The sequence below is a fragment of the Ranitomeya imitator genome, chromosome 1 (genome assembly GCF_032444005.1).
Source record: "Ranitomeya imitator isolate aRanImi1 chromosome 1, aRanImi1.pri, whole genome shotgun sequence".
Classification (NCBI taxonomy): domain Eukaryota; kingdom Metazoa; phylum Chordata; class Amphibia; order Anura; family Dendrobatidae; genus Ranitomeya; species Ranitomeya imitator.
This window is the reverse complement of record NC_091282.1, coordinates 669,139,644-669,158,491: the sequence shown is the minus strand read 5'-3', so window position 1 is coordinate 669,158,491 and position 18,848 is coordinate 669,139,644. Positions and strand designations below refer to the sequence as shown.

Here is an 18,848-nt window from a genome sequence, read left to right as displayed (position 1 = left end):
TGATTAATCATATAAATCTAGTATCATATAAATATTATACAAATTTAATAATTAACACATAATATCAATATTTAATATAAATAAAATAATGATTTTATAATATATCATAATAATGATATATTACAAATTAGTAATTAAATATTTAATATAAATATAATTGAATAATCTAATATTTTATACAAAAATTAAATATACACTTTATAAATATAATATAAATGCAATAGTTGAACATGCAATGTAAATAATTCATCTTTTTATAACATTTAATATATACAAAGATATACATTTAATAATGTAATTTAATATAAATATTATAGATAAGGTAATAAAAATATTTTTATAATATTAACGCAATATAAATAGTCTGCAAAATATGTTGGCGCTGTATAAATAAAATTATTATTATTATTACTCTAATATTTGCTCTTAATATAATACAAGTTATAAATATTTAATACTTTAAAATGTATTATTACATATTAAATTTATTATAAATATTGCTGTAATAATTTATAGAAATTCCAGCCTCTCAGCAGATGACATTGTCGTCCGTTTATCCGGTTGTGTAGTAATTGCTGGCCATGTTTTGTACATACAGTAATGTACTGTATGTTATGTTTACACGTTGAATTTTTTTGCCGCGTTTTTTAAATGCAAATTTTAAGCTGCGTTTTACAGTACCTGCAAAGTCTATGAGATTTCAAAAATCTCATGCACACAAGTAAATGGATAAAATAAATAAATAGTATCTGAGTAAAATAAATAAATAGTAATTGAGTAAAATAAACAAACAAATAAATAGCCTCATAGGTCTAGTTCTGCGCCCAATGCATTGGCGATCCGTCATGGCCTGAGCGTAGCGATAACTGGGGGGCCCACTCACAGCCCCATTATCGGACACGGCGCCACGCTTGTGGATGCAGCTTTGCACCCTCCATTCTGGTAGATTTTGGCAAGTAATGTGGAAATAAGAATGTTATCTACTTCCATGGATAAGAATTGCGCTAGAGATGTCTAACGTGACATTGGGGCTGATCCTTGTGGGAATCGGCTACATACCCAGCAAAAAATCCAAGTGTCGTCCTCAGATTCCTGCAGCGTGAATACATGGCGCATTTATGCTCCATGTGAATGTACCCTAACTGTGCGAGTCATGCCAGCAGCACCTTGGCATAGGCTGCAGCTATATCTGACCCCATCACGTGGCAATGATGTCAAAAAACATTCACACAGTGGTCTCCGACCCTCGGCTTTCCAGATGTCATAACACTACAACTCCCAGCATGCCCTGACCGCTACATTGATGGAGACCTTGGATTTCTACGGAGACTGACATCCACAACCAGATAAGGCCTTTCTCTCCAAGCCACATAACCCATAAGCCTTTATATATGGATTTAATTGTGCTTATTCGCTAACATGAACGGACCACAAGTCCCAGCCAGGAACAAAGCAGCTCAGATGACATGAAAAAGTCAATATGGCCGCAATCAATACTGAACCGGTCCCAGCAGATCCACCTGATGGCTTGGGTCTGATACGAGTTTCCGGTCTTGGCACATTACCAGAATACAGAGGGGGCTGGCCAAACCCCTACTCTCTATACCTTGGCTATAGACAGGAATTTTGGAGAACACGGTTATTTCAAAGATGCAAACATTTTAATTCACACGTGTAGGCAATACACAGACATGGATTTGGACTTAAAGTTGCAGGGAAGTGAGTGACATTTTACGTTTCAACCCTGTCCCGGGTCTTCATCACAAAGTTGCTGTGTGGTAGGTGAAGCAGGGCGCTCTCGCACCTAAGTCATGTTCGCCTTAGGCCAGGAGGTCGCACCTCCTTCCGCTAGCATCTCGCTACCTCCTTACCTACACACTAGCTGTGACAGCGAAGGGAGCTGACTTTCCTAGTGAAACGAATCAGCCAGCCCCCTTCACACACAGTTCTGGCTTTAAGGTGGGACAGGGAATAACATGGACATGAAGCTGCTTTATAGCGGGACATCAGTTGACAACCCCCTTTAAGTATTGCCATAGAGGCTTATATAGTAAGTGCACAGATACAGCACCAGGCACACCCCAACCCTGGAGTACAAGGGGCTTGATAAGGTTATTTGTATTGTTGAGTCAGTTCTTTTTATATGCATTTTACCATGTTTCCAATGCAGAAATGCACAGTCGGATTTTAGCTGTGCATTTTCCGCACCGCGTTCTAGTCGACAGTAAAAATCCGTAAATAAAACGCATATTTACTGCAAGAAGATAGGACTTGAGCCGACTTTTAAAACCAAAGTAGAGTTTTCTGGGGGGTTTTACACGAGAAAAAAAAAGCATGAAATACTCATGGTGGGAACATAGCCTTAAGCTGCACCTCTGCACCACCGTGCCGCTTAGACACATAGGACAAGGCAAAGCATAGGAAATCATCAGCCCCATGTACATGGGAAGGGTACCCACAATCTGAACAGATGGAATATCTACATGTCTGGTACATAGAGACTGAGCAATGTAACATTAATGACCGCAGGGTTTAGAGATGAGGAAATGATAAAAAACACAAACTACATTAGCATAATTATACCAACATAATATTAATTACATGCTATAATATAGCTAGAGATTAAAAAAAAAAAAGACATATTGTAAGTAATAATAAAAAAAAGAGATATAAATAATGGTAACAAAAAAAAGAAAAATTATAAATACATATAATGGAAAGAAAAATGTAATACAAATATTTAAAAATATTACATAAAAATAGCAATATAAATATTAAAAAATAGCAAAACATTATGAAAAAATATACAATAAAAATAGTATTCAAAATAAAATAGAATTACAAATAGTAATACAAAAAGATAAATATAATAAATAAAAATACAATAACTTTAAATAATAAAATGATAATAAAGTAGATACAATGACAAGAACATGCAAGGAACACGTAGCCAGTCCTCAGTATATACAAGGAGCAAGAGGCCGGGACGAGAAGGACAGGATATGATTTCCCTTTAATGATGCCCCCGCAGAATATGGCTGTGACATGGGCGCCCATATCACTCTAGATTATTTTTCAATTTTTCGCATCCAGGAAATGGGGATCTGACAACTTGGCTCTGCCCCGCGCCATCACTTGTGTTCCCAGGGATAAGCATTACTTGTTTGTCTGGCAGCCGCTTATCCTGATCCCATCATTATATGTAACCAGCTCGCCTGATTTAGGGGTGCTAATATGGGGGGGGGGGATGAGAGTCACGTGCAGCCCCCTAATTCCTATCTCACCCCAGTAAGCTTTCTGCTGGGTAATGTCATGCCAGTAGGAGTTGTACAAGCAATGCGCCCAGAGACAGGAGCCATGTAACCCCGGAGTGACTGGTCCTACAGCATATCCCTATAATTAGAGGAACTTCCTGCAGGATGGGAAGTAGCACAATCAGTATGCAAATACCTGCAAATATACCTGTCCCAAGTATACTATGTGCCCCAATTAGCAGCTGGGGGCATAGAGTGGGTGCTTCTATTACCTGTGTGCACCTCCATACTTCTCCTGTGCTCAGAATAGGCAGCCCCCCGATCTCCACGCAGATAAGGAGCCACTCTAATTAGTTTACTGACCCAGCAATTATTCACCTCAATAGAAATGGCGGGCAGCAGCAGGAAAAGCCACAAACTGTGTCTTAATAAGGAGTAAGGGGGGAAAGTTGTCAGAAAATAGACAATTCCTTTAAGGAGAGAAGAATGTTACTGTATAAAGTCAGCCAGATGCCAGGTTATGGAGCAATTTTCCGTATGTATAACATCCATCAGGTGCCGGATTATGGGGCACTGCCCCCTGTATACAGCCCATCAGATGCCAGATTATGGGGGCACTGCCCCCTGTATACAGCCCATCAGATGCCAGATTATGGGGTACTACCCCCCTGTACACAGCCCATCAGATGCCAGATTATGGGGGCACTGGCCCCTGTATACAGCCCATCAGATGCTGGATTATGGGGGCACTGCCCCCTGTACACAGCCCATCAGATGCCAGATTATGGGGGCACTGGCCCCTGTATACAGCCCATCAGATGCTGGATTATGGGGGCACTGCCCCCTGTATACAGCACATCAGATGCCAGATTATGGGGGCACTACCCCCTATATACAGCCCATCGGATGCCAGATTATGGGGGCACTACCCCCTATATACAGCCCATCAGGTGCCGGATTATGGGGGCACTGCCCCCTGTATACAGCCCATCGGATGCCGGATTATGGGGGCACTACCCCCTATATACAGCCCATCAGGTGCCGGATTATGGGGGCACTGCCCCCTGTATACAGCCCATCGGATGCCGGATTATGGGGGCACTGCCCCCTGTATACAGCCCATCAGATGCCAGATTATGGGGGCACTACCCCCTATATACAGCCCATCGGATGCCAGATTATGGGGGCACTACCCCCTATATACAGCCCATCAGATGCCAGATTATGAGGGCACTGCCCCCTGTATACAGCCCATCGGATGCCGGATTATGGGGTACTACGCCCCCAGTATATGAAGCTGTCCCTTACTACATCATTCCGCACTCCCATCATCCCCGTACGACTATAGCCCCCATCATGTGATTGCAGGGCTGAAGTTTGAGCAGATGTCAGGTACATGACGCAGGTCCACACATCACACACGGCCGTCCATCCCCAGCATCGCCCCCAGGGTGACACCTGCCGCTGTCACCACCATCCACCCGCCGTCCCCGGGTCCCTCGTGTTGTCACCTCATTCCCGCCCACGTCACTGTCACACGCTTACCTGTCACCCGGGACTCCTCACGGCGCCGCTCCGGAGGGGGCGGGTGTCCGCGGTGACGAGCCGAGCTGCTGGTGGGAGGGGCTCCGGGTGACAGCGGAGGGAGGACTCCAAACCTCCGGGATCCGCTACGCCGCAGCTCGCACTGACTGTATCTGTCTCTTCCTGCTACGCCCCCAGCGGCCAATGGTTGAGCCCCGTGATGCTCAGACCAATCAAAGGCGAGCGATCGTCTCAACCTGCACGCCAATAAGAGGAGAACGGGACTAGTGCGACTGACCAATGACAGATGAGAAACCTTCCCCAGACCCAATGACATATAGACGATCGTTAATGGACCAATGAGTAGGGGAGTTGGTAGTGATAACACACCAATCACAGGCAGGGCTGGGGCTCTGCCTCACACGCCCAAGAGCTGGGGAGTTTACGCTGATACCCTCTGACCAGTGCGACATAGGACGCTGACCCGGCGTGTGCTGTGCTGAGCCTTGAGGCGGCTCGCGGGCATCGCCTGCGGTGACGTCAGGGAAGAGCGGTGACTGCGCGGTTGTCACCTGTGCGATAGAAAGCTGGCAGATTGTAATAGGCTCCCAAAGTCGTCATAAGGCGACTGTTCACACCTGTAGCCACAGGATAACTATGGCTCAGTGGGGGCTGACGGCTAGGTGACAGGCTCCTAGAGCCTGCATTCTGTGTCCGGGGCCCCAGTCACAGGCTAGTGGGGTCTCCATGGCAAAATAGTGACAGAATTGTGGGGTCCCTAATGGCTGGAACTCACTGATCACATAATGGTCACAGAATTGTGGGGTCCCTAATGGCTGGAACTCACTGCTCACATAGTGGTCACAGAATTGTGGGGTCTCTATGGCCGGACCCCACTGATCCCAAAGTGGTCACAGTATCGTGGGGTCTCCATGGCTGGACCCCACTGATCACAAAGCGGTCACAGGATCGTGGGGTCCCAATGGCTGGACCCCACTGATCACAAAGCGATCAGGATTGTGTGGACCCCATGGCCGGACCCCACTGATCACAAAGCGATCAGGATTGTGTGGACCCCATGGCCGGACCCCACTGATCACAAAGGAAGATTAATAGATTACTAAACATTTGGAGCTTTTTTTCACTTATTCAAACCAAGGTGATCATCAATATATCGTCACTTGTTTTTTGTTTTTTTTTTTAAACCTAGATGCAAATTTAGAGGAAAATAATGTAATTCAAGTAAATGTGTAAAGTTATTTTCTGAATGTTTGCTCCTATGGATCAACAATTTCGGTCAGGAAGGAAGATTAGTTGTGTCAGGGCGAAGCACGCCTTAGGGTGATACAGATCCCTTTATCATGTCCCAGCCCACGGATGACCTTGTGATGGACACGTGTCATTTTGCATCTATAATAACTATGTAACAAAAACCTAAAGAAATTAACTGGAATATAAGTTGACATGTATGCGGCGTGTAGGTGCATGTTCACACTGGCCACTAAACTGAAAAAAAAAACCAAAATGAGCAAATACCCTGCTATAAGTAAGTAAAAATGCAATAGTGCCTAAAAATAACATGAGGTACTTAGTTAACATAATTTTGATTAAAAAAAATTTAAAAGCCATTCAACCAAAGTCAAGGTGATCCTATTCAGAATGGTCCTACCCTATAGTATTAAAACCTTTCCATATGTAAAACTTTGTTTATGGAAATGACTACATTGTCTGGCCCTACGATAATAGTCTACAAGTTTCTCCATATATAGATTTGTATAACGGGGCGATCTGAGTCCCCATGGCGGTCCCACACTGTCAGTGATATTGCTCCACCTGTTTTCAAGAGAATGTTATTGCAAGATATTTCAGTAAACACTTTCTGTTCTGCGTGCTATCTTCCAGATAATAGGCAGTAGGCTCCGTCTGACTGATATTAAAATGGAAGAAACATCTGAAATCAGGAATAGGTCGTCTGTTTCTCAGGAAAGGCTCCTTAGATGGCTAATCAGAATTATAGAATAGTTTGCATATGAGAGGAGGGCCTCGATATCACATAGCTGACGGCCAAACTGTCCATAGACGTTACATAGCTGACGGCCGAGCTGCCCATAGACGTTACATAGCTGACGGCGGAGCTGTCCATAGATATTACATAGCTGACGGCTGAGTTGTCCATAGACATTACATAGCTATTACATAGCTGACGGCCAAGCTGCCGATAGACATTACATAGCTGACGGACGAGCTGCCCATAGACGTTAGCTGACGGCCGAGCTGTCTATAAACATTACATAGCTGACGGACAAGCTGTCCATAGATATTACATATCTGACTGCCGAGCTGCCCATAGACGTTACATATCTGACGGCCGAGCTGTCTATAGACGACATAGCTGACGGCCGAGCTGCCCATAGACGTTACATAGCTGACGGACGAGCTGCCGATAGACGTTATATAGGTGATGGCCGAGCTGTCCATAGAGGTTACATAGCTGACGCCAGAGATGTCCATAGACATTACATGGCTGACGACCAAGCTTCCCATAGACCTTACATAGCTGACACCCGAGCTGTCCATAGACGTTACATAGCTGACGCCCGACCTGTCCATAGATGTTACATAGCTGACGGACGAGCTGTGCATAGATGTTACATAGCTAACGGACGAGCTGTGCATAGACGTTATATAGCTGATGGCAGAGCTGCCCATAGACATTACATAGCTGACGGCCAAGCTGTCCATAGACATTACATAGCTGATGGCCGAGCTGCCAAAGACTTTACATAGCTGAAGGCCGAGCTGTCCATAGACATTACATAGCTGACGGCCAAGCTGCCCATAGACATTACATAGCTGACGGCCAAGCTGCCCATAGACATTACATAGCTGACGGCCGAGCTGTGCATAGACGTTATATAGCTGACGGCCGAACTGCCCATAGACATTACATAGCTGACGGCCTACCTGCCCATAGACATTACATACCTGACGGCTGAGCTGCCCATAGACGTTACATAGCTGACGGCCTACCTGCCCATAGACGTTACATAGCTGACGGCCGAGCTGCCCATAGACGTTACATAGCTGACGACCGAGCTGCCCATAGACGTTACATAGCTGACGGCCGAGCTGCCCATAGACCTTACATAGCTGACGGCCGAGCTGCCAATAGAAATTACATAGCTGACGCCCGAGCAGTCCATAGACATTACATAGGTGACGGCCGAGCTGCCCATAGACGTTATATAGTTGACGCCCGAGATGTCCATAGACCTTACATAGCTGACGACCGAGCTGTCCATAGACGTTAAATAGCTGACGACCGAGCTGCCCATAGACGTTACATAGCTGACGGCCAAGCTGCCCATAGACCTTACATAGCTGACGGCCGAGCTGCCGCTAGAAATTACATAGCTGACGCCCGAGCAGTCCATAGACATTACATAGGTGACGGCCGAGCTGCCCATAGACGTTATATAGTTGACGCCCGAGATGTCCATAGACCTTACATAGCTGACGACCGAGCTGTCCATAGACGTTATATAGCTGATGGCAGAGCTGCCCATAGACATTACATAGCTGACGGCCAAGCTGTCCATAGACATTACATAGCTGATGGCCGAGCTGCCAAAGACTTTACATAGCTGAAGGCCGAGCTGTCCATAGACATTACATAGCTGACGGCCAAGCTGCCCATAGACATTACATAGCTGACGGCCAAGCTGCCCATAGACATTACATAGCTGACGGCCGAGCTGTGCATAGACGTTATATAGCTGACGGCCGAACTGCCCATAGACATTACATAGCTGACGGCCTACCTGCCCATAGACATTACATACCTGACGGCTGAGCTGCCCATAGACGTTACATAGCTGACGGCCTACCTGCCCATAGACGTTACATAGCTGACGGCCGAGCTGCCCATAGACGTTACATAGCTGACGACCGAGCTGCCCATAGACGTTACATAGCTGACGGCCGAGCTGCCCATAGACCTTACATAGCTGACGGCCGAGCTGCCAATAGAAATTACATAGCTGACGCCCGAGCAGTCCATAGACATTACATAGGTGACGGCCGAGCTGCCCATAGACGTTATATAGTTGACGCCCGAGATGTCCATAGACCTTACATAGCTGACGACCGAGCTGTCCATAGACGTTAAATAGCTGACGACCGAGCTGCCCATAGACGTTACATAGCTGACGGCCAAGCTGCCCATAGACCTTACATAGCTGACGGCCGAGCTGCCGCTAGAAATTACATAGCTGACGCCCGAGCAGTCCATAGACATTACATAGGTGACGGCCGAGCTGCCCATAGACGTTATATAGTTGACGCCCGAGATGTCCATAGACCTTACATAGCTGACGACCGAGCTGTCCATAGACCTTACATAGCTGACGGCCGAGCTGCCGCTAGAAATTACATAGCTGACGCCCGAGCAGTCCATAGACATTACATAGGTGACGGCCGAGCTGCCCATAGACATTACATAGCTGACGACCGAGCTGTCTATGTACATTACATAGCTGACGGCCGAGCTGCCCATAGACATTACATAGCTGACGGCCGAGCTGCCGATAGACATTACATAGCTGACGGCCGAGCTGCCGATAGACATTACATAGCTGACGGCCGAGCTGCCCATAGACATTACATAGCTGACGGCCGAGCTGCCCATAGACATTACATAGCTGACGGCCGAGCTGCCGATAGACATTACATAGCTGATGCCCAAGCAGTCCATAGACATTACATAGCTGACGGCCGAGCTGCCCATAGACATTACATAGCTGACGGCCGAGCTGTCCATAGACGTTACATAGCTGACGGCTGAGCTGCCCATAGACATTGCATAGCTGACGACCGAGCTGCCCATAGACATTGCATAGCTGACGACCGAGCTGTCCATATACATTATATAGCTGACGGCCGAGCTGCCCATAGACATTACATAGCTGACGACCGAGCTGCCCATAGACATTGCATAGCTGACGACTGAGCTGTCCATAGACATTACGTAGCTGACGACCGAGCTGTCTGTAGACATTACATAGCTGACGGCCGAGCTGCCCATAGACATTACATAGCTGACGGCCGAACTGCCCATAGACATTACATAGCTGACGGCCGAGCTCCCCATAGACGTTACATTCCCCAGCAAGCAGAACCCCAAGAGGCAGTGATGTGAGCCCTTTTAAACTGCAAGATTAGACTACCCTTTTAAGTGTAAGTAGTAGTAAAATTGCTCTGTGAGTGAACAGATGCCCAAGATAACAGGGCATCCTGGTGATTTATATAGCTTTGTATGTGTTTTGGTAAAATAATGAAATTTGTGGGACTGTGACAGTGATCCACGTTTTCCTTGTTTGTTATTATTACTTGCAAGCTTAATGATATTTCAGTAAACAGTTTACCCCAGACAAGATGTGTTCCAAGTATGGTCCACAGCCTAATGTATGCCGCTTACCTCTGTCCTGTATTTCATCTGTTCATGAATTAGGGTGAACCTTGTCCTTTATATCCCACCTCTTCCATTACAAAATCACTGTGTCCCCTCTTGATTCCCGACCACATAATTATCCGGTTCTATCTATATCGCACATGCACAATTTTCCATTTTCAGAAGTCTGATGACCTCTCTTTTGTGGCTCCATAACCATGTATGCTCTTCCAAATGTGACCTCATCAACATAGCTACAAAGAAACAGTCATATTTTCTGCATATGCTCAATGTCACCCTTATGGCTTCCATGTCTCCCTTTCACTACATCTACCTAGGACGCTCACCATATCCGCACGCTTCCACTCATCAAGCTCCCTTCTCTCGATTTTTCACAGTACATCCATCCGTGGGTTTTGTAACTTAAGTCTGTAAAACCCCTTTTAAAAGTCCCTTGTCTTCTCTTTTCCCTTAGCTGATTCACCTTTCCTGACTTTTATTTCTGCGTATTTGATTTTTGAACAGAAGGAAAGCTAAGTAACGCCAAAAAAGTGGAAGAGACTGAGACACTGCCGAAGTGAATAATCTCAGAACATCCTTATAAATTCAAGACAAGTCACTCACATTCTAAAGAAGGTGGATAAATCATGGTCAAAGTTATCAATCAGGAGAAGCCTTCAAGAATGTAAATCCAAAGGGTTTATCTCAAGAATCCAACCATCGATGACAATTAAGGAAAGACCAGATTCGACTGGTTTCAGACTTGCCTACGGGAGTGCTGTGGATGGCAGCGTACTTCCTCCCTGAAACCACGCCTACGCTCTGCCTACGCTCTGCCTACGCCTTCTTGCGTCCTGCGGAGCCCTACGTACCTATCTTTAACATTGGGTACACAGGGACGTACGCTGTATGCGAATGCCTCCACATGCGCCGTTTTGGCGCTGTGACGACCACAACAAAACGGCGCATGCGGAGGCATCCGCATACAGCGTACGTCCCTGCGTACCCAATATTAAAGATAGGTACGCAGGGCACCGCAGGACGCAAGGAAACAAAGGCGGAGCATAGGCAGAGCGTAAGCGTGATTTCACGGAGGAAGTGCGCTGACATCCGCAGCACTCCCGTAGGCAAGTCTGAAACCAGTCTTAGACTATAAATCTAAAAATTCTGACCAGTTCTGTAACAAGACAGATGAAACAGGAATGATTACAAGCAAATAGTATCAAGAAGGAGAGGAAAGGCTCCTGATCTGAAGCCCACCACACCATCTGTCACACGTGGTGGAGGAAGTCTTATAGCATTGAGAAGCAGGTATTGACTGGGGTTGAAATTCAGCCCTGGCATTTGAAATCATACAGGTTCTTGTTGCCTCTGTCCCCAAGCCCCAGATGGGATATATTACTAATATTACCCTGGATGGAGGAAAGCAAGATTTACTACATGACCAATATTCCTAATGATACCCGTGGGCTGTTGGGGTAAGTGACAGAGTCGGCGACTTTGTGCTTCATCACAACTGTTAGCAGTATGGGTGTCTTGAGAACAACGATTCTGTTAACAACGTAGCAGATAAGGCAGCCCATGACCAGACAGGCCCTTATCACATTTGCCAGAATTGCAGATGGCCAGTCCGGCCCTCTCGAGATGTATGACACCAATACAACCTGACCTGAACCTGATGGATTATAATGTTCACCTACAGAAGACAGAAAGACCCACAAACAAGCTACAAACGATGACGTCTGACGTAAACGCAAAGCATCTCAAGTAGTATTCAGTGAGGTCCAGTTCGAAACGTTAATCAGTTAGACCGAAAGATGAGCCCAACTGCTCAGTTTAGGATATACTCGAGAGGAGAGTTTGGGAAAAAAGTACACGGATGTCCCAAAGCAGATTCCTCTGTCAAGGATTTACACATTTATTTGACGATCTCTGATGATCAGCTAATTGTGATGAGACAATACTGGAGAATTTCCTTTTCATTCACAGATTGTGACCATGAAAGCACAAGCAACAGTGAGTGACAGCCAACTTTGCCATATATAAAATAGTCATGTACTGTGCCAATCAAAGAGTCCCTAGTTTTTTCACCCAGAGCACCAAGCTTCAGTCCATATCCTGCATAAAAGCCATGGAGATCCTGTAAATCAGCATGCCCCACTGTGTTTCTTGATCAACGCTGCTCACTCCTGACCTGAGAAAGAGTAAAGAATGTGCAAAACGCTCGTAAGTATCAATATGGAGGACCACAAAGCTTGGTCAAGGTTGCTCGAGAGGAGCCAGTGGAGGTGCCTCCTAGTCTGCCCTGGCCCGTTATGGCCTAATATGCTCTACTGTGCTGAGTTTTATAGCAAAAGCTGAGCTTGCCTAAGAACTGTCCTGTTTCCTATCGCTGGCCGTACATGGGAGTAACGAGAAGCCAGCGTATCCTAAAACTATGAACATTCCGATAACAAGTGGGACGCCTGTTCTTTACGTATGATGGACAAACCCTACGTCAATAAGCGTCGTGAAGACGGCTTTCTAAAAGTTCTCTGCAGTCTCAGCACATGAGCAGTTTTTCTGTTATTCACTACAGCAATAAAAATATTCCATCCAGTCTCGCAATCGCAGCCATAACAAGACGCAATCAATCTTCAGTCTACACTATGCACACGATCACAGCCGTTAAAGAAACCCTATGACCCCGACTCTTGGTGTGTCTGGTAAGTTCAGTGTATGTGGGTGCACAAGAGACATTTCTTCTTCAGACCTCTGCAGATTTGATCCTGTACATAGCACAGGTAAAATCCGTCGTGAAAATCTCATCCTCATGCTGCGGATTTTAGCGGTAACCTATGTGTCCATAACATACAGTATGTATTTCTCCACTGGTGTGTTACTGCAGATCCTTTTCCAGGATTGTTTTTTTTGTGCACTAATCAACACTTGAATAAGTGTGAACTCTTTGCCTAAATTTGATTAGCTGTTATTTTTTTAGTTATATTTTATCATAATTCCTATTTATAGTGACTTAAAAGATTATCGACACTTTGAGCAATTCATGGAGGGACTTGTTGCCTAAAAGCACACAGATGTGTCTTGTATAGGATGCCTGTCAGAGGCATTGCTAGGGTTTTGGTTTACGGGGAGAAATTTCTGAGTGGGCCCCTAACCAGGTAAACCTGATTACAACTGGGTGACTATTCCCAATCTGCACAAACTCTTCATCCTGCTGGTATCCCAATACTGAGCCGCTGCTGCCATATGTGTCCCTATTACCGCACCTGCTGTGTGGTTCTCTGTGCCCTCTAGATAGTAAAAGAATCCTCTAGAATGTATTAATGCCATTTGCAACTGCCCTAGATAACAGTTACCACATATTGCCCCTAAAAAGTAATAATACCCTCTGTGTGCCTCTTTTACAGTCACAATAACCTGAGTCCTCCTAAATACCGTAAGTGCCCACTTTACATTTAATAATTTCCTGAGTCTCCCCCCTGTACAGCTCCCCTAGACACATTATGATGCTCTCTTATACACAGTACAATGCCCCCTCACTGTATACTGACCCCTTAGTAGCCCCTAAATTGTTTAATATCTCCAACTGTATGATGGCTCTCACACTGTACAAGGACCCCACATTAGCTCCCTCACTGTCATCTCCACACTGTATGATGGGCCCTTCTCTGTTTGATGGTCCCTAAATAGCCTCCATATATTATAATGCACCCCATAGTCCTCCATATAGTATACTGCACTCCGCATAGGCCACTACATAGTATAATGCACTACCCATAGGCCACTATCTACTACATAATTGTCTAAGGGTCACTTCCGTCTGTCTGTCTGTCTTTCTGTCTGTCACGGATATTCATTGGTTGCGGCCTCTGTCTGTCATGGAAATCCAAGTCGCTGATTGGTCATGGGAAAACGCCCATGACCATTGCCACGACCAAACAGCGATGGCCATAGTCTGCCAGCGAAATGGCTGCTGCTTTACTGCCCTGCAGTCAGCACTGAGCGCTCACACAGGGTTAATGCCAGTGTTAACGGACCGCGGTGTAACGCACTCCATTAACGCAGCTACTAACCCTGTGTGACCAACTGTTTACTATTGATGCTGCGTATGCAGCATCAACAGTAAAAAGATCTAATGTTACAAACAATAATAATAAAAAAAATTAAAAAAGAGGTTATTCTCACCCTCCGACGTCACGTCCTGTCCTCGGCAGTGCAAGCGGCAGGTTCCGGTGCCATGGATGCTATGCGAGAAGGACCTGCCATGATGTCACCGTCATGTGACCGCGACGTCATCACAGGTCCTGCGCTCATACCAACCCTGGGACTGGAAGCTGCCGCGTGCATCGCACACAGGGCCAGGACTTCAACATGCCTTCAGAAGGTGAGTATATGTTTATTTTTTATTTTAAGTCTTTTTTAACCACGCATATAGTGCCCACATTGCTATATACTACGTGGGCTGTGTTACATACTGCGTGGGCTCTGTTATACACTACATCTCTGCTATATACTATGTAGCTGGGCAATATACAACGTGACTGTGCAATATACAACGTGACTGTCCAATATACTACGTGGCTGTGCAATATACTACGTGCTCTGTGTTATACACTACGTAGCTGTGCGATATGCTATGTGGTTGTGTCGGTTCTGTTATATACTACGTTGACTGTGCAATATACTACGTGGCTCTTTTATATACTACGTGGCTGTGCAATATACTACGTAGCTATGCAATATACTACATGCCTCTACAATATACTACGTGGCTATGTTATATACTATGTGGCTCTGCTATATACTACGTCGCTGACCAATATACTACGTGGCTGTGCAATAAACTACGTGCCTGTGCAATATACTACGTGGCTGGGCAATATACTACGTGGCTATGTTATATACTACGTGGCTATGTTATATACTACGTGGCAGTGTTATATACTACGTAGCTATGTTATATACTACGTTGGTTGTATTACATACTACGTCACTGTGCAATATAGTACGTAGCCTGTGCTATATACTACCTACATATTCTAGAATACCCGATACGTTAGAATCGGGCCACCATCTAGTATAGTATAATGCACTTCCCATAGGCCACCATAAAGCATAATGCATGCCCATAGACCTCTATATAGTATAATGCACTCCCCATAGGCCTCTAGATATAATAATTCACTCCCCATAGGCATCTACATAGTTTAATGCACTCCCCATAGGCTTCTATGTAGTATAATGCACTCCCTATAGGCTTTTATGGTATAATGCACTCCACATAGACCTATATCTATATATAATTGTCTAAGGGTCACTTCCGTCTGTCTGTCCTTCTGTCTGTCACGGATATTCATTGGTTGCGGCCTCTGTCTATCATGGAAATCCAAGTCGCTGATTGGTCGCCGCAAAACAGCCACGACCAATCAGCGACGGGCACAGTCCGGAAGAAAATGGCCACTCCTTATTCCCTGCAGTCACTGCCCGGCGCCCGCATACTCCCCTCCGGTCACCTCTCACACAGGGTTAATGCCGGCAGTAACGGACCGCGTTATGCCGCGGGTAACGCACTCCGTTACCACCGCAATTAACCCTGTGTGTCCCCAACTTTTTACTATTGATGCTGTCTATGCGGCATCAATAGTAAAAAATGTAATGTTAAAAATAATTTTTAAAAAAACCTGCTATACTCACTCTCCGTTGTCTGCTGAGCCGCTCGCGCCGGCCGCCATCTTCCATTCCCGGCGATGCATTGCGAAATTACCCAGAAGACTTAGCGGCCTCGCGAGACCGCTAAGTCATCTGGGTAACTTCGTAATGTATCCTGGGAACGGAAGATGGCTGCAGCCACACGCCTATCGCCGGAGGTCCGCTGGACCCCAAGAGGTGAGTATATAACTTTTTTTTTTTAATTATTTTTTTTAACAGGGATATGGTGCCCACACTGCTGTATACTACGTGGGCTGTGTTACATACCGCGTGGCTCTGTGCTGTATACTACATAGGCAGTGTTATATACTATGTGGGCGGTGTGATATACTCCATGGGCTGTGCTAGATATTACGTGGCCACTGTTATATGGACAATATACTACATGACTGGGCAATATACTACGTGGCTCTGTGCTGTATACTATGTCGCAGTGCAATGTACTACGTTGCTGGGCAATATACTACGTGGCTGGGCAATATACTATGTGGCTGGGCAATATACTATGTGGCTGGGCAATATACTATGTGACTGGGCAATATACTACGTGACTGGGGAATATACTACGTGGCTGGGCAATATACTACGTGGCTCTGTGCTGTATACTACGTCGCTGTGCAATATACTACATGGCTGGGCAATATACTACGTTACTGGGCAATATACTACGTGACTGGGCAATATACTACGTAACTGGGCAATATACTACGTGACTGGGCAATATACTACGTGACTGGGCAATATACTACGTGACTGGGCAATATGCTATGTGGCTGGGCAATATACTACGTGACTGGGCAATATACTACGTGGTTGGGCAATATACTACGTGACTGGGCAATATACTACGTGGCTGGGCAATATACTACGTGACCTGGCAATATACTATGTGGTCTGTGCAATATACTACGTGGACATGCATATTCTAGAATACCTGATGCGTTAGAATCGGGCTACCATCTAGTATAGTATAATGCACTCCCAATAGACCTATATATAGTATAATGCACTTCCCATAGGCCTCTATTTAGTATAATGCACTGCACAAAGGCTTTTATGGAATAATGCACTCCCATAGACCTATATCTAATATATAAAGCTGAATGTGTGTATGTGTGTATGTCCGGGATTGGCATCTGCACCGTCGCAGCTACAGCCACAAAATTTTGCACAGTCACACGTCTGGACCCCGAGAGCGTCATAGGCTATGTTGTGAGGCGAAATTTTAACCCCGCGCGTTCCAATTCACCAAACAATTTTGCCCCTATCTACATAATGGGGAAAAAAGTGAAAGGAAAAGTGTTGGAGGCGTCGCAGCAACAGCCACAAACTTTTGCACAGTCACACGTCTGGACCCTGAGAGCGTCATAGGCTATGTTGTGAGGTGAAATTTTAACCCCGTGCTTTCCAATTCACCAAACAATTTTGCCCCTATCTACATAATGGGGAAAAAGTGAAAGGAAAAGTGTTGGAGGCGTCGCAGCTACAGCCACAAAATTTTGCACAGTCACACGTCTGGACCCCGAGAGCGTCATAGGCTATGTTGTGAGGCGAAATTTTAACCCCGCGTGTTCCAATTCACCAAACAATTTTGCCCCTATCTACATAATGGGGGAAAAAGTGAAAGGAAAAGTGTTGGAGGCGTCGCAGCTACAGCTACAAAATTTTGCACAGTCACACGTCTGGACCCCGAGAGCGTCATAGGCTATGTTGTGAGGTGAAATTTTAACCCCGCGCTTTCCAATTCACCAATTTTGCTCCTATCTACATAATGCGAAAAAATGAAAGGAAAAGTGTAGGAGGCAAATTGACAGCTGCCAGATGTGAACAAGGGGGACTTAAAGAATGAGAGCGATGGCGCCAAAGAGTATATACCGTACAGTTGCTAAGGTGGGGCCCCGACATGGGATACTCACCACACACGGGGATATGAACACACACACAAAATGCGCCACACACTACCACATGCTTGAACACATATTACCCTTAGCACACATTTCACCACAAATACACCAACCTCGCCACATAAAAGTAGAAACACAAAAGTCGCCACTCAAAACTCGCCACGCGCAGAATTCGCCACATGCAAAAAATAGGCTCACGCAAAACTCGCCACAAGTGCAAAACTCACCTCAGGAAAACTCGCCACACGCAAAACTTGCACACGCGGAAAAATTGTCACATGCACAAAAGTTGCAACACATGCAAAAGTTGCCTCACACAAAACTTTCACATACTCAAAAGGCACCACACATAATACTCGCCATGCGCAAAACTTGCTGCACACAACTTGCTACACTAACCTGTCACATGCAACTCGACACACAAAAAGTTGCTACACGCATGTTGCCACACAAAACTCATCTCACAAAAGTCGCTACATGCATGTTGCCACACGCAACTCAACACACACAACTTGACAAACGAAACTCGCCCTAAAACACACACAAGTCTGGTATTATCCTTCAAAAATAAAAATCTAATTAATAAGCAGACAAACTACAACAAATGTACCATATAGGAAATACGGCAGCTGTCAGTCACATGACCTGTCTATTATGTGTATGTGTGAGCTAATATATACTGCCAGGGGGAGGGCTTCCTGTTGGCTGGGGATTTATCAGGCTGCCAATTTAGCTTACAAATACTGAGGTAAAAATACTGAGCAAATAACGTGTTAACGAGGTCTAATACAGGAGGAGATGACACACAGGTATATACTATATACAGGGGAGATGACACACAGATATATACTATATACAGGAGAGATGACACACAGGTATATACTATATAGAGGAGGAGATGACATACAGGTACATATATATACAGGAGGAGATGACATACAGGTATATACAGGAGGAGATGACACACAGGTATATACTATATACAGGAGCAGATGACCTACAGGTATA

The 18,848-nt window shown here is 45.3% G+C and overlaps 1 protein-coding gene across 2 annotated transcripts in view; it reads right to left on the bottom strand.

Annotated features, from left to right (window-relative positions):
- BAHD1 (bromo adjacent homology domain containing 1) overlaps positions 1–18,848 on the bottom strand; it is a 192,355-nt gene that overhangs the window by 108,230 nt on the left and 65,277 nt on the right. The window contains exon 1 of one of the 2 annotated variants that reach the window (XM_069729653.1): positions 4,800–4,953. The exons of the other annotated variant lie outside the window; for it this stretch is intronic. The gene's annotated coding sequence lies outside the window, so the exon portion shown is untranslated. Of the gene's footprint in view, positions 1–4,799; positions 4,954–18,848 lie in introns of those variants that run through there. 2 annotated transcript variants of the gene reach the window in all.